Source organism: Tupaia chinensis, unplaced genomic scaffold, assembly GCF_000334495.1.
Source record: "Tupaia chinensis unplaced genomic scaffold, TupChi_1.0 Scaffold144171_1, whole genome shotgun sequence".
NCBI classification, from domain to species: Eukaryota; Metazoa; Chordata; class Mammalia; order Scandentia; family Tupaiidae; genus Tupaia; species Tupaia belangeri.
In genome coordinates, this window is record NW_006204027.1 from 906,446 (window position 1) to 911,370 (window position 4,925).

At 49.6% G+C, this 4,925-nt stretch overlaps 1 long non-coding RNA gene across 2 annotated transcripts in view; it reads right to left on the bottom strand.

Moving 5' to 3' along the window:
* The window catches only part of LOC102470575 (uncharacterized), a 50,557-nt gene extending 46,107 nt beyond the window's left edge, over positions 1 to 4,450 (bottom strand). The window contains exon 1 of one of the 2 annotated variants that reach the window (XR_001369585.2): positions 4,401 to 4,450. This is a non-coding gene — a long non-coding RNA (uncharacterized LOC102470575). Of the gene's footprint in view, positions 1 to 3,540 lie in introns of both variants that reach the window. The other variant, XR_001369584.2, reaches the window with a different exon arrangement.
* Positions 4,451 to 4,925: the final 475 nt, after the last annotated feature.

A 4,925-nucleotide genomic window follows, 5' to 3' on the forward strand; every position in this document is an offset into this window, starting at 1 on the left:
GCAATCCCTTCTCCTCCATTCTCCTCTCGGGATCTTGGGCACGCACGCACACGCGCCCGGAGTGAGTTTTAAGCCACCGGGTCCAGGATGCGAACCGCGGTCAACTAAGTGGGAGTCCAGCGACATAGCCATTATGCTAACTGCTGGTCCCCTATCTGTCTCTCTCTCTCCAGCGAGCACAAGTGCCCTATAGCAAAATAAATAAATAATAAAAGGAATTTTGTGTAAAATCTCTCAATCTTTAAATTATTTAAAAATACAGCTGGCCCAATCTGGCGACATAGTTGAGTGGGCTGAGCTGCAGTGTTATGTGGCCATGTGGCCAGTCCTGGGCACAGATTCCTGGTCGGTCTGGAAGCACACGGGGCATGTGGGTCCTGACAAGCAGGAGGGCTGGGGAAAGGAGAACAGGTGTGGCGAGACCCAGGCTCCTCTGCCTCCCTCCCGCCCTTCCTCTCTTCTCTCTCTTTCTCTTGTGCACATGCTATCATGAATAAAACAAAACTGTAAACTTTAAGAAAATAAGTAAAATAAGGTCAGCAGGTGTGCTGGATCTCACATGGCTGACTCTGCAGATCCAGTCCTGGACCTGCCAGCTTGAAAGACACACCAGGCTGTGTGTGTGTGTGTGTGTGTGTGTGCCCGAAATCCTGGGAGAGGAGAATGGAGGAGATGGTATTGCAGTGTGGCCATCCCCCCCGGGGGCGATTTCTCACTTTCCCTCTCTCTCTGGCGAGTACATGTGCCCTATAGCATTCATTAACTGATTAATTAAAATGAAAGTACAGCAGGACCACTTTCAGCTCTCAGGCTTGCAGCTGTGACTTGCACCAACCATGCCCTGCCTGGCTGTAACATCCTCCCTATTCCCTGAGTCTTCCTTTCCCCAAGCCACAGTATCACAATAGTCACAACCTGCTGCCCGGGATTACCAAAACCGGAGGAAGCACCTGTTCAAAGCGGGTGAAACAGCCCTTGCGGGATCAGCGCTGGGCTCGGCACCGGACGACTCAAGCGCCTGTTGCTTCTATTCCTTCCCCGGTCTGTAAGGGCTGAACAAGGCTCGCAGACCCTCTTCTGACCTTTAGGAAAGTCCAACTTGAATGGCACTGGCCACCGATATGGGCGGGGAGGTAGGATCAGCAAAAATTCGCGACCCAAGAATTCCTGAGCTCCGGGCCCCCAGCACACCCCTATGCCATGCTGTCAGCCTTCTATCTCTTGCTTCCTAGAAAGTGGGGTGCTACATACTTCCCCACTCTCCTTGAGAACTCCTCTTCCCCACCATCCTCCTTAATGTTCCCAGGCCCTCTTCCCTTCTCAGACATTCTCATCCTCCCTCGAGGCTTTAAGCACTGGATGACTGCTAAACCATGATACCTAAGTAGTGCCATCAGCCCAGACCTCTCCCCTAAGCTCTGGACTTGATTACCCAACCCGACCAAACACAGAGTCTCATAAACCCTCACCAGGTCTGCCAATGAATTCATCATTCTCCCGCACCTCCTTCTCCAACACACCACACTTGGATAAATGGCATCTCCCACGCCACCTATAGCCCATGCTGGTCCTTCTCTGCCTCCTCATCGTGACTACACTCATGCATCAGGCTCCCCACTCCCAACTTCTGCTTAGACAACAAGGCAGCGTCTCCCTGCCACCAGCCTTGCCCTCCCTTACCCATCATTCCCTGGGGCACCAGAACCAAATTCCAAAACACAAATCTAGACACTAAGATAAGATCAAAATGTGTGGCCCAGCCACAGTGGTGCAAGCAGGAGTGTGCGGCTGCACAGGCCGGAGCCACGCAGAAAGGCCCAGGTTCAGATCCCACGTGGACCTGACAGGAGCTAGCCAGGCATCCTGGCACGCCTGTTGTCTTGCAGCATGGCAAGACCCTATCAGGTGTACCTGTCCTCCACCCCCCGATAAACTTGTCTAAAAAATGTGAACGCATAATCCAATCGGATGATTAGATCAAGAGGTGGTTTAAGAAAATCAATGCAAAAGCTTAGAAGAAGAGAACAAGGCTTTGTTCCCAAACCCACACACAGACTTTTTGATTTCATATTGAGAAAGCAGGGTGCCTCTTGTACAATAAAATTTTGAAATATATTTGCTATTCATTTAAGACTTTGTCACGAAATGCTGAATAATTTTACCAAGTTGGGGACAGGGTGATAAAGTGCTTATGAGAAAGCATTAACAGTAAAAGACTCACTTCTCCCAGCCAGAAACCCTTGCTGGGGACTGCCTCGGTAGCAGCAGTGGCCAGCAGGCGTGGTCCGCCTCTGATTAGGCTCTGGTGGGCTGCGTTGTGAGCCACACACCAAAGCCGACTAAGCAGAGAAGCACAACAGAAGCTTTACTTTTTATCTTCAAGACAAAGAGGAAAATATAAAAAGGCAATCAGTGACAAACTCCCTCACTCGTCGCCAAAGAAGGGAGAGGCTGTCAGAACCCAGCACTGTTTTCTTCCTCCCCTGGTCTCTAACAGAACAGACCAGCTCACGCCAGCAGTATCACACTACTCCAAGTTCCCCAGGGCACCCTGCCTTTGCTTGCCATGTTCCCTCTTGGAATGCCATTCTACTGTTTACAGGACAGTCACTCATAAAGACAGATGAAACCCCCGCTCCCTCTATGAAGGCTTTCCCTCCCCTTTTCCTTACAGAAATGTCAAAGTTCCTGCAACTCTTCAGTTCACAGACCTGCCTGCCCTAATAACTGCAACTCCCCTGTGCACAAGAACCATGTTCTCCTCTTCATGCTAGTATACTTAGACCTAGTTCGGTGCCTGTTCCAAAAGGAAGTCTAACAGATGCCTACTGAATGAATACAAGAATACTCCTAGCTAACCCACTATACCGAGCTCCTGGCTTTTTTTTTTTTTTTTTTTTTTTAGGTTTTGCCACGATCCCTTTTCTTCCATTCTCCTCCTGAGATTTTGGGCACACACACACACCATGATTTTTAAGCCTCCATGTCCAGCACTCGAAATGCGGTCAGTCATGTGGGAGTCCAGCACCTTAACCACCACGCCACTTCCTGGCCCTCAGCTCCTGGCTTTTAAATAAACTACTATTGATAGAATGAGACTGGTCATGAAACCCTACAATCCAGAACCAAGGGCAGCAGTAGCCCAGGAGTGCTAGAAGTGTGTGGTTCCGTGAACAAAGCCATGTGAGTTGAAGGGCATTCATTAGTGCTTACACGGGTTCAACCGCAGGGCCTGGGCGGGAGGGGAGGACAGCAATGTTCACATGTGGAAAGAACATTAACAAAAATGTAAGTTCAGGCAATTCTCTTTCAATCACGTTGATGGATGAAAACAAAGGCATCACAGAAAATGCGAACCAGTGGAAAATCCAAAGATAACATTATTAAGCCTTAAGACAGCCTTTGGAGCAAATTTGTCATCCAGATTCCATCCGGCTCAAGCTACACACACATAATAATGGATGATAGGTATCAAACGCAGGGCTTTATGAAGCTCAGCTGTAATGCAGACACCTGGGCAGGCCAGGAAGTCCCTCTTACCTGGCACAATCCTGGTGTCTGCCTAGATGGCTCTCGTAGCTCTCCTTCCTGATGTTGGTAGAAACCAGGGCTAGAGAGGCCTCGACCCAAGGCTGCTCGGCCATGTTGAAGCTGAAATGGGTACGGGCATGTTTCCCATTTCTCAGCCCTGGGTCCACAGCCCGGAAGGCACTTTGCACAGCCACTTTCTGCCTAAGAGCTATTACTGGCGCTGACTTAGGAACTAGAGTCCTATTACCTAGAAAGGGCAAAGTATGGGAAACTCGGCAAAGATGGAGGAGGCCCAGGAGTGGTGGGGAAGTGGCATCCTTTCCAGAATTCTGGCAAGCATGAACTCCAGTGCATCCAGACTAGGAAACCATGAACAAAAGTATGCTCTGATTCCTGATGAAGAAATGGGGCTGGAGGAAAAGGGTCAGCCCTGGAAAAGGAAAGATCTAGATGTCTTGATCCCAAATTTCTCTCTTCCCTCTTCCCATTCAGCCATTTTCCTTTTCATTGAGTCTTTCCCTGACTCTCCAGTCTCAGAGTACCAACCCACTCCCCTCTACATAGCACTTATCTCATATGGTCCACAAATCATGGCAACTCTTTCACTCTCAAGATCCAATACTTTTCTCCAGCCAGATTACCCCATTCTCTGTGTGTCCCCATTAGCTGGCCTGAGAATCTGGTCCCTAATTCCATTTCTCTTTTTTTTTCTTTCCCTGTCCACCAGCCTATCCTCCCAGGGGATACTTCCTGACCTAACTAGCGCCTGCTGTCACCTACTAAGGACCAGCCACTTAATACTGATCACTCCCCTAACCCCCCCAGGGGCTCATCCCCCGCCCGCCGCCTGGGCTGGGCAGTCCCTATACCTTTAACAAACCTCCACGTGCGTGTTAACGGCGGTGACAGCATTTCCTTGTCTCTCTGCTCCCGCCCCCGGAGGCGCCGCCCATTGGCCGATGGGTTTCTCCATTCTTGTTCTAATTGGTCTCGCTTCAGAAAACTCCAACCAATGACCTCTGCGGGTCTGTCTCCCTCCTCCGATCCTGGGCTCTCATTGGCTCCGAGGACTTAAGAACTGTTTACAGGACAGTCACTCATAAAGACAGATGAAACCACCGCTCCCTCTATGAAGGCTTTCCCTCCCCTTTTCCTTACAGAAATGTCAAAGTTCCTGCAACTCTTCAGTTCCCAGACCTGCCTGCCCTAATAACTGCAACTCCCCTGTGCACAAGAACCATGTTCTCCTCTTCATGCTAGTATACTTAGACCTAGTTCGGTGCCTGTTCCAAAAGGAAGTCTAACAGATGCCTACTGAATGAATACAAGAATACTCCTAGCTAACCCACTATACCGAGCTCCTGGCTTTTTTTTTTTTTTTTTTTTTTCGTCTT